We start from the raw sequence: 12,281 nt of genomic DNA on the forward strand, positions 1-12,281 counted from the left end.
CAGGCCAGTACAGCCCGATCTGCCAGGGGAGAGTTCTAGCCCGACCAGGCTCCTCTCCTTAACCTGTCTCTCTTAGTTGTGCTGTTATAGTTTTAGACTGCCGGGGGACTTCCTTTGACACACTGAGCTTCTCGCTCCTCACTCTTTCCATCTGTGTGCATCCTTGTCCCAGAAATGCTTGTTACTAACTTAGCTCTAGGGAACTTATTCCCACGGAGTCCTTATGTGTTTCTTTTGCCCAGCATGTTTCCTTGATTAGGGTGGCACCTAAATCATGGTTGCAGCTGTCCTGGTGGTGCTGCTCCGCATCCTGCTATGCCCTGTTACACCCTGCTACACTCTGCAGTGCCCTGCTACGTCCTGCTGCGTCCTGCTACGCTATGCTACATGAACTACTACAACTACTATTTCTGGTCATTATTCCATTATCTTTATTATGACTATTATTGCCATTGTTCATCACACCCCCAAACGGCACCGTCAGACACCACCTACCCAGAGCCTGGGTCTGTCCGAGGTTTCTCCCTAAAAGGAAGTTTTTCTCACCACCCAAGGTTAAGGGAGTTTTACCTCGCCACTGTCGCACTAAATGCTTGCTCTTGGGGGAATTGCTGGAATTGTTGGAATTGAGTGTGGTCCAGACCTACTCTATCTGTAAAGTGTCCTGAGATAACTCTTGTTATGATTTGATACTATAAATAAAATATTATTGAATTGAATTAAAAAGGCTTATCACAGTTGATGTGTTGGACAGTGAATCTGAATTCCGCCCAGCAACAACGTCATTCTTTTTCGCGGTCATCCATATTCACGCCATAGTCGCTAAAGAAAGGAGAGAATTGCCATAGTCGACAAAGGAGAAGGATGGAGACTGCTTTGTTTCTGCTGTCAAACTCCACAGTAAGCGCTATTTTATCTTAACGTAATGAAAATATCTCAACCTTTTCGAAGCGTGTGGAAGTTGGTGTTCATCTGACAAATAATAAAGATAATAAAGATAATTTTTGAGTTAGGCAATGTCAGGGTTTAAAGTAGTTAGAGCCGTTAGATCTAACGTTAGTAAACATCACACTAGCTAGCCGCCGCTATCCTACATTAATTTAAAATCAAACTATCCGTGCTGTAACTGTAATAATCTGTAGCCAGAGTATGTAATGTTAGTGTTAGGTCAGTTGCTGGAAGTTAACTGACTGTTCCATAACGTTATTACCCGATATTCCTGAACGTTACCAGAGCTGTACTGCGGTCATACTTGGCTCTCATATCGGTTAGTTTTATTTTTTGCCTTAAGTGGTACTGAAATCTCAACTGGGAATATAAAGCCGGAGACTTGTTATCAAACCAAAATGTAAAGGTAAATTCAGCATTTATATAATCTGCCAACTGACGTAAAATCATATAAAAGATAAACGTCCAGCCTTAATGTTAGTCTTATTCAGGGGCCGTCTAATGACTGGCTATACCAAACTTCCATTGGGATTTTGAAGTTTATTTTTACCCTGCTAATTATCAAAAATGACACTATGTAAAACTCATTTTGGGACATTTTAGTAAGACAGTGGTTCGTTTCTGTTAAGTCGGCATGAAATCTGGTAAACAATTGATTTTGAAAATGGGGATCAGAGTGCCAATTCGCAGCCTCCGATTCACCAGTTAAGGAATTTTCTGCTCCTCTTACTGTTGTGAAATTGTGTTAGACATTTTAGGTAAAGCATTAAAGCTGATTATTTATGAAAATGAAATGAACTGCTTTTTTTCCCACAGGTAACGTTAGTCCATATTTAACAAGGTCCAGAATCAGAACCACTATACCTAGACTTGTCAAATCAGGACTGGATTGTCCCAGAGATGCTAAAGACTATAAAATACAGTTTTAGATTTGTGAAAGTTTTATTCTATTTGTGAAAGTGCAAAGATGCTAGATTTCACAGCTTTTTTCACATGTAGTCCATGTTGGACCAGGTCCCCTATACCTATACTTCAAATCTGGACTATCGTGGTTTTGATTTTGGACCTGGTCCAATGTGGGCAACATGAAAAAAGCAGTAAAATCTGTTTTTTCATTTTCATAAATACAATAAAGCTTGCACAAATGTCAAAATGGGTTTCAGGCAGCTTTTATGCTTTACCTAAAATGTCTAACATGATTTCACAACAGTATCCTAAGAGGTGCAGAAAAACGAGGAGTGGACGCTCACGTATGTAAGTTAAATGGCGAATCAGAGGCTGCGAATCCGGGTGTTAACTTCAGCGTTGTGTTGAATGGGGATATTATGAATATATCACAATGAATTAGATTTTTTTATTTTTTTTCATGTATGCAGGAAGGGAGACATGGGCCGCAGGAATCTGAAAGTCCTTGCAACTACTTTTAAGAATGGAAATGAATTGAAAAGAAAAATTGACAGTGTTCAAAGCACAACAGAGCTTCTGAAAAAAACAAGTGAATTGGGATTTGTCCCTTTTATATGGATATGTTCTTTTCCCCCTCTTAAATCTCAGGAGTGTTTCTTTGATCCAGCATCACAGACTTCGCAATATCTGCCGGAAGCTAGAGGAAGGCCAGGTGCCGAGATGTTGAAGAGATGTCAAGTTCTGTGCAGGATGAAGGGGACGGTAGCGAAGTCAGAGAGTTCATCAACCATATGAAAAGGCTGAGGCCTTCTGCAGAAATACATTCACCTGGCGCAGATCATGGATATCCAAACATTCACCCACCATGGAGGAAATCTTGCAAGAGTATCCACACTTCTTGGATATACCAACACTGGTAGGTGTCTTTTTGTACCCCTTGCTTAAACCGGAATGCAGCAATCAAACTTCTGTGTACATGCAACCACCCAGCTTGATACAGAGTTTGGTAAAATGCATCAAGGAAAGGGGGTCCTGTTCCTAAGGCGGTGGGAGGCCAGCATCATGCCAAAAGCTGAAAGCTGTTGCCGCCAGGGAGGATGATGTTGCATCTCTTGTTGAAGAGATGGAAGACCAAACTGATGGTATTTACTAAATGTTACATTTAATTTCTTCAATTTTTGCACAAAATTATTTGATATGCTTATGTTTATCTCTCTTCTTCTCCAAGCACACCCACCCCACGATTCTTGTTTGCAGATGAGAAGTGCTACATTATATTGGTCGTCCTTACTCGTCTCCTTCCACCAATTGCAGCAAGCTGCTGTAGCGTCAAGTCTGCGATTACACAACTCGTTGATTTTGTGCTGGTATGTTTGATGGGAATCTTGAGTTAATGTTGATAATCCTCGATAGGGTGTCTGCACGTCCTTAAATTGTCTTAAATTCAATTTTATGAATATTAGGCCTTAATGAAAGTCATTATAGTTATTATATATTTCTGATTTAAACTTGTTTAAGGAGAGTTATATGCACATTACGTAGGTGCAAGGCTATCACAAAGCAGTGTCGACAAAGCCATTTAAGTTTAATGACAACAATGTCATAAAACGTATGTGGCTTGGAGTACTTGTGCAGACGTAATCTTTTCTTTAATATAAAATGTTTAAACCTACCACTGAATCTAATACAGACTTTATATTTGCACTTACCTGTTAGCAAAATGAAGATTAGCAAATGTAGATTAGCCTAACTCACTCTAATAACCATATTCCTACATAAAATCTACCTCTGCACGGGACCACATACTTACTTACTTTACCCTTACCTGCAATGCTCAAATAAGAAAAAGTGGATTTATTTGAATTTGGTTAGGAACAAGAACATATAGTAGAATATATTGAGGTCTTAAAATCAATAAATTGAATCAAAACCTCCATCCATCCATCCATCCATCTTCATCCGCTTATCCGGGGTCAGGTCGCGGGGACAGCAGCTCCAGCAGGGGACCCCAAACTTCCCTTTCCCGAGCCACATTAACCAGCTCCGACTGGGGGATCCCGAGGCGTTCCCAGCCCAGGTTGGAGATATAATACCTCTAGCTAGTCCTGGGTATTCCCCGAGGCCTCCTCCCAGCTGGACATGTCTGGAACACTTCCCTAGGAAGTCTGTCGGACAGGGGCCTCCTCCAGACGTTCCCAATTCACCTGCACTACCCGTTTGGGTTTACCAGGTATGTCCAGAGTCTTCCCCCAACCCCTGACCCAACTCACCACCAGATGGTGATAGGTTGACAGCTCTGCCCCTCTCTTCACCCGAACAAAGAGAAATGTTCTCCCCTCGTCTTAAAATAGTCCAAAATCTATAGAGTCAAATCAGAATGTAATCACTGCGGAACCATCATCAAATAGCTTTATTTCTCTCTCCCTCTCTCTCTCTCTCTCTCTCTCTCTCTCTCTCTCTACTGTACAATGACAATTTCAAGTAGCTACAAATCAGTTCTGCTGGTATACAGCTGGACGGTAGTGTGATGTTAGCTGTTCACTGAAAATGACGTGTAAAGCCCCGTCCATTTCTAGAACTTAAGGTAATTGTTATGCGTTACTCCCGGGTTCACCCAGGTTATTTCTGAATTGTCACGACCAGGGATATACCCATGTTGACTGGCTTGGTTTGAATTTCCAAATGGAGGGTTGAACCCTGATCAGACAACCCTGGTGAAACCCTGATCATTGGTGTGAAAGTAGGATAACGGGTAGGCCATCTGTATATCACACTGCCAGACCTATCTCCACAACAACACAGTGTACACAGCTCGCAGTTTGAGCTAAAGTTTTCAACAAATACTGGCTGTATTAAAAAAAAAGCCGATTCAGCAACATTCATGCTTTGTGTGGGACAGTGTTTGTGCCACGCTGTGTGATATGCTCTGATGCAGACATCGAGTGACTAAGTTTCTTTTTGTTAATTAGGACACACCTGTGCACAATAATGAATTAAAACGACACGTTTGCTGTGGATTCAAGCACAAAGGGGCTCTGAGGCTAGTTCCCAACAGTCTGATGCTCGTAACACAACATTTAACCAGTGGATCTGCTGTGTGTAATTGTGGCTCATCAGTGACTTATTATGGCTCAAAAACCCTATGAGAAATCGAGGTAGAGATGGAGTGACCCTGCCCGGAGGAAGCCCGGGGCCCCCTGTCTGGAGCCAGGCCCAGATGGAGGGCTCGTCAGCGAGCGTCTGGTGGTCGGGTTTGCCACGGAGCCCGGCCGGGCATAGCCCGAAAAAGCTACGTGGCAGACATCTCTCCATCCCATGGGCCCACCACCTGTGGGAGGTCAGGGGCCTCGAAGGACCAGACCCGGGCAGCAGACGCTGGCTCTGGGGACGTGGAATGTCACCTCTCTGTGGGGGAAGGAGCCGGAACTTGTGCGGGAGGTGGAGCGCTACCGGTTAGATCTGGTGGGGCTTACCTCTACGCACAGTCTCGGTTCTGGAACCATACTCCTGGATAGGGGTTGGACTCTTTTCTTCTCCGGAGTTGCCCAGGGTGTGAGGCGCCGGGTGGGTGTGGGGATACTCACAAGCCCCCGGCTGAGCGCTGCTACGTTGGAGTTTAACCCGGTGGACGAGAGGGTCGCCTCCCTACGCCTGCGGGTTGTGGGGGGGAAAACTCTGACTGTTGTTTGTGCATATGCACCAAACAAGAGTTCGGAGTACTCTGCCTTCTTGGAGACCTTGAGTGGAGTCCTGCATGGGGCTCCAGTGGGGGACTCCATAGTTCTGCTGGGGGACTTCAACGTGCACGTGGGCAATGATGGAGACACATGGAGAGGCGTGATTGGGAGGAACGGCCTCCCTGATCTAAACCAGAGTGGTTGTTTGTTGTTGGACTTCTGTGCTAGTCATGGATTGTTTATAACAAACACCATGTTCGAACATAGGGATGCTCATAAGTGTACTTGGTACCAGAGCACCCTAGGCCAAAGGTCAATGATCGATTTTATAATCATTTCATCTGATCTGAGGCCGTATGTTTTGGACACTCGGGTGAAGAGAGGGGCGGAGCTGTCAACTGATTACCATCTGGTGGTGAGTTGGGTCAGGGGGTGGGGGAAGACTCTGGACAGACCTGGTAAGCCCAAACGGGTAGTGCGGGTAAATTGAGAACGTCTGGAGGAGGCCCCTGTCCGACAGACTTTCAACTCACACCTCCGGCGGAGCTTTTTGTGCATCCCTGTGGAGGCTGGGGGCATTGAACCCGAGTGGACAATGTTCAAAGTTTCCATTGCTGAAGCTGCGGTGAGGAGCTGTGGTCTTAGGTGCCTCAAGGGGCGGTAACCCACGAACACCGTGGTGGACACCGGTGGTCAGGGAAGCCGTCCGACTGAAGAAGGAGTCTTTCCGGAATATGTTATCCCAGAGGACTCCGGAGGCAGTTGCAAGGTACCGAAGGGCCCGAAGGGCTGCAGCCTCTGCCGTGAAAGAGGCAAAGCAGCGGGTGTGGGAGAAGTTCGGAGAAGACATGGAGAAGGACTTTCGGTCAGCACCAAGGTGCTTCTGGAAAACCGTTCGCTACCTCAGGAGGGGGAAGCGGTGAACCATCCAAGCTGTGTACAGTAAGGATGGGACGCTGTTGACCTCAACTGAGGAGGTAATATGGCGGTGGAAGGAGCACTTTGAAGAACTCCTAAATCCGACTAATACGCCCTCTATGGTAGAGGCAGAGCTGGAGGATGATGGGGGATTGTCGTCAATTTCCCTGGTGGAGGTTGCTGAGGTAGTTAAACAACTCCACAGTGGCAAAGCCCCAGGAATTGATGAGATCCGTCCAGAAACGCTTAAAGCTCTGGGTGTGGAGGGGTTTTCTTGGTTGACACGCCTCTTCAACATTGCGTGGAAGTCTGGGACGGTGCCTAAGGAGTGGCAGACCGGGGTGGTGGTTCCCCTTTTTAAAAAGGGGGACCAGAGGGTGTGTGCCAATTACAGGGGTATCACACTTCTCAGCCTCCCCGGTAAAATCTACTCCAAGGTGCTGGAAAGGAGGGTTCGGTCGATAGTCGAACCTCAGGTTGAAGAGGAACAATGCGGATTCCGTCCTGGTCGTGGAACAACGGACCAGATCTTTACTCTCGCAAGGATCCTGGAGGGAGCGTGGGAGTATGCCCAACTGGTCTACATGTGTTTTGTGGATCTGGAGAAGGCGTATGACCGGGTGCCCCGGGAGATACTGTGGGAGGTGCTGCGGGAGTACGGGGTGAGGGGGTCCCTTCTCAGGGCCATCCAATCTCTGTACGACCAAAGTGAGAGCTGTGTCCGGGTTCTCGGCAGTAAGTCGGACTCGTTTCAGGTGAGAGTTGGCCTCCGCCAGGGCTGCGCTTTGTCACCAATCCTGTTTGTAGTATTTATGGACAGGATATCGAGGCGTAGTCGGGGTGGAGAGGGATTGCAGTTCGGTGGGCTGGGGATATCATCGCTGCTTTTTGCAGATGATGTGGTCCTGATGGCATCATCGGCCTGTGACCTTCAGCACTCACTGGATCGGTTCGCAGCTGAGCGTGAAGCGGCAGGGATGAGGATCAGCACCTCCAAATCGGAGGCCATGGTTCTCAGCAGGAAACCGATGGAGTGCCTTCTCCAGGTAGGGAATGAGTCCTTACCCCAAGTGAAGGAGTTCAAGTACCTTGGGGTCTTATTCGCGAGTGAGGGGACAATGGAGCGGGAGATTGGTCGGAGAATCGGCACAGCGGGTGCGGTATTACATTCAATTTATCGCACCGTTGTGACGAAAAGGGAGCTGAGCTGGGAGCTGGGTCACCTGCTGGAGCTGCTACCCCCGCGACCTGATACCGGATAAGCGGACGAAGATGGACAGTGACTTATTCACTCCTGTTTGACTTTTTTCCTGTTGAGGCTTTATTTTTTGGCTCATCCTGACTATCCTGTTATGATGAAGTTACCAGCTTGGACGTTTATTTAAAATAAAAAAATTACAATTAAATGCAGGAAAAGACCGCACCTCGGAATCAAACCTGTGGCCCCTGACATCAAGGACAGAGCCTCTACCACTAGGCCACCCAGGTGCATACAAGCAGTGAACTGTGTTGGTGTCTGTCTTTCTGTGTGTGTGTGTGTGTGTGTGTGTGTGTGTGTGTGTGTGTTTGTGTGTGTGTGTGTGTGTGTGTGTGTGTCTGTGTGTGCTTGCGCGCCTTTGTGAGTATGGGGGCATAATGTATTACTATGAAGCTAAATGTATTTTATTATTTAATCTATTTCCTTTTTTTATGCCCTTTTAAACATGTAAGATGTCCTTGTGTATTTAGAAAGGTGTCCACCAAATAAAATGTATTATTATTATTATAATAGTCATTGCACCGATTTCTGCTATTGCAGCACATCGGCACACTGAATAAACAATAAATAAATACTGCAGCAGTCATATTTCACCCTGTATACAGATGCTTCTCTCTCTCCCATAACATCCACACATTTACACATGACCCAATCATCACACACACACACACACACACACACACACACACACACACACACACACACACACAGTCAGACAAATGGTGGTTTGTGAAACCAACAGTGTTTATGAGGTCTGTTTACATATAACACACAAACACAGACCAGGTAATGGTATGAGAGGACTGACCAACATTACAAGGTCTGTTTACATATAACACACAAATACAGACCAGAGGCCTGTACTACGAAGCGAGATCAACATGTCCTGGATTTCTTTCAGTTACCCGGCTTCACCTAACCTAACCTAACACCCGTGGTCCCGCATAACCTGTATCACGACGCTGGTTATCAACTAGTTCAGTCAACCCAGGGTTACACAATCCAGAGGTGCGCGCGTTCACATAAAAGAGGCGGTGTTTGCACAGCACGACCAATCGCTAACATCTACCAGAGCCGCATATTTTACATAAGAAGAGGAAATTATAATTCTATATAAATATGAATAACACAGACACGGTTTTGCAGGCAAAACGCAATACAGCCGCTGCTTCCTAAAACAGGAAGGAAAGCTGGCAAAAAAATAGCCGACGCTGTAAATGCGTAAATCACAACGCTTATTAATATCACTTCCCGTCAGTCAGGACCAAGATCTGACCATATTATTTCAGTTGCAGCCCTGGCAGTGGGAAGCCATCGTGAGAGCAAATAAATATATAAAAACAAAATTAAAACTGATGTGCGCATTGGCAACACATGGCTCAAGAACCTTTACATTCCCATTACAATCTATATATCTCATAAATATACACATCAGGGAATGCTAACGGGGTTGTCGGTCTCTAAATGTTTTAACTTTCTCTCTCTCTCTCTGCGCACCGAGCTCCGCTTGATCTTCTAAGAACGGTGACACCGTTATCAATCGAGTATTGATTGATCAGTAGGCGGTGCTTTTACACCGGTTGATCTCTGATCTCCAACTTAACCTGCTCCAGACCAGGTTAGGCGTTCAGCATAAGTTACCACGGCGATTGAACCCGATCAAGTGATCCACCTTCGTAGTACAGACAACCCTGGGTTGAACCTGAAGTTAGCTCGTTAACGCCAAATCTCACTTCGTAGTACAGGCCTCAGGTAATGATCGTGGGAGCAAATAAAAATAAAATATAAAAACATAATTCAAACCGGTAAGTAGCAGTAGCAATACTTGCACATATTTTAAGGCCAACAAGTACAAGGCTGAATTGCGGGATCAGTCCCTTTTGTAGGATATTGGTATACAAAGGGCCTATAGAACAATGAAATAGCTTGCAGCCAACAGGAAGAAAAATGAGGCAACGAAGACTGGAGGGGGCCCTCCTCCACAGCACTTCACTCCTGCTGAAGAGCTGGCCCTCTCCAGCAATCAGGGTCGCCCCCTGATGGAAGGAGTGGAAGGGGGCATTTCTTCTGACCGTGGTGGCAGCAGCTCACAGGCATATGTACAGGGTGTGTGTCAAGTAATCTATGTTACCATGTTCATTCAACAATTCGTTATGAATATTGTAGGAGTGAAATGTATTTACTGTGCTCTGCAGTGACAGGAGATACAGTGGTGTTGCTGCCACCACCCACTGTCGTCCCACTGTGCCATACAGAGGTAACAGTGAAACTAATAGTCATACACCAGTATGTATGCCATATGTGGTTGCTGAATATTGATCAAATAGGCCATTTATTTCCTCAGGTGGAGGTCCTAGATGATCAGGACACTGTGTCTGCCTGCTCAGAGAGCGTTTTGGGGGTACACTTTTGAGTTGTTTACCACTTGCACAGATGGTGAGAGTGTGTGAATGTGTGGCTGTGATTGAAGTGTCTGTAATGACTTGCTAATGGTGGTGGTCTGAACATGAGACACAAGTCCTCAAAGTGCTCATTTCAAATATGACTCAATTGATTAAATTGCTATGGTGTTAAACTCAGCAGGAAGAGTAACTTCTTCCACCCCCTGAGCCTAGGGCCTCCACTTCAAGTCCAAGACAAAGACACGTGGTAAGCAATGGACCTTAAAACACAGTAGTCAAATGGACACCTTCAACTTCCTCCGAGTGTGCCTTGAAAAGGGACAATATTCTTTTATTTGTTTCAGGTTGGAGCAGACAATGTGAGGGCCCTATATAAGAGAACTCTGGAGCTGGATATCGAATATAAGAAGCTTTTAATAAAGAAAACTAGGCTGGAGATCGAAAAGCTTGAGAAGGTAGGTAGTACATAACTGAATGTATAAATGAGAAAACTTACAGTTACACTGACATTCTTTTTCTGTTCCTAGGAAAAGGACAACGCATGAGGATGGATTTCCTTTCTTTTTTCTACGTTTGTCTTTTATCAATATTTTATGTGGCTTTTCCCAAAGGTTTTTGTTGTGACTTTGAGTTTTTTGTGGGGGTTTTCACCATTTTTTTTTCTTTCAATGTCCTATTTATTGTGTTTTGAAACATCTGTTTAAAAGTGAATAAAACATCCAACTTCAATGAAAGTAGTGAAATGATCATTTATTTCACTTGTGAAGAGCATTGTATGGTACCATACATGTTTTTTCTTTGAAATATTGTTGTTGAAAGAAACCCAAATTACTGATATGGAAATGATCAGAAAATGGGTCAAATCGACCCAAGAACAACAGAAGGGGTGAAGCCGGAGACACCCCAGTGAATAGGGATAACATGAAACCTCCCCGGTTGATAACTAATATTATGTCAACTATTGTTTATTACTAGTTTCCTGTAAATGTATGTTTGAATGAGCAAATTATGAATTAAGTTGTAACATATGATTACATTTGCATACATTTCCAGGATGGAAATCAGAACATTGGAATAAGACTGAATGACAATCCTTGTTTCATTTTGTCAACATATTAGAATCCAAAGTTTTTACACTGGGCACTTTGGATATCTCCTTTTTACCACTCCATTAATCAGAATATGGCGGCAACAGCCATTAAAGAAAATCCGTATAGCTCAAATGCTATGGAACCAAAATAGCCCAACTGAATTGTAAAAAAAAGAAAATGTTTTAGTCTCCCCTTAAACAAAAAACTGCTGTGTAATAGCCTCTCTCACGGCCCTGCCAGTAGGGTAGTCAATGGTGATGGGGTCTACCATATCTGGGGTTTGCTGGCTGACAGGTGGGGCTCTCTCCTTCCTTATCGAGGCCACATTGTGGAGCACGACACAGGCTGTCACAATTTGACAAGCCTGGTCTGGGGCTACTCGAAAGGTCACGCAGGCAGTTGAAGCGTGCTTTCAGAATGCCAAAGGTCATTTCGATCCTCACCCTTGTTCTGGTACACATTAAAAGCATTCTGTGGCCCTGTGTTTGGGTCAGGATAGGGGGTCATCAGAAAGGGCTGGCAGGCGTACCCTCGGTCCCCTACCAGCAATCCACTGAAGAGCCCTGAAGATGAAAAGTGATATTAGCATTATCAGTATTACAAAATGCAACATATTACTTGCAATTACCATACCTTGCTCCAATCTGTGGCACAGTGCAGACTCCCTGAAGATCCGGGAGTCATGGATAGACCCAGGCCACTTTGCCTCAATGCTGGTAACCAGACATTGATGGTCACAAGTCATCTGCAAAAGCATCTTGTGTTAAAAGTCCATCCACATAACAGCATTAACGTGAGGGAAACATCAGGAAGGTAGCTATGCTCACCACTATACCACCATTGCTGCACGAAGAAGCTACATGCTAAGAGATGCATTTGTGAAGACGGGTGGCTTTCAGTACCTATGAGATAATACAATATTGTTCATGAAGGAACATCTGCGATTTGGTATAAGGTGATGCGTCATTGGTTTGCTACCACCAGTTAATGGATGCCTTTCATTGTCCGCAGGATTCGGACCTGCGTGGGGAGACCCCAATGGATTTCTAGTCCATCGCCTTAACCACTCGGCCACGACAAC

General features: G+C 45.0%; 1 non-coding gene across 1 annotated transcript; it reads right to left on the reverse strand.

Annotated features, from left to right (window-relative positions):
• Positions 1-12,199: 12,199 nt before the first annotated feature.
• On the reverse strand, positions 12,200-12,281 carry trnas-aga (transfer RNA serine (anticodon AGA)). The gene has a single exon. It is a non-coding gene; the product is annotated as a tRNA-Ser (tRNA).

Source organism: Sander vitreus, unplaced genomic scaffold, assembly GCF_031162955.1.
Source record: "Sander vitreus isolate 19-12246 unplaced genomic scaffold, sanVit1 ctg368_0, whole genome shotgun sequence".
Classification (NCBI taxonomy): domain Eukaryota; kingdom Metazoa; phylum Chordata; class Actinopteri; order Perciformes; family Percidae; genus Sander; species Sander vitreus.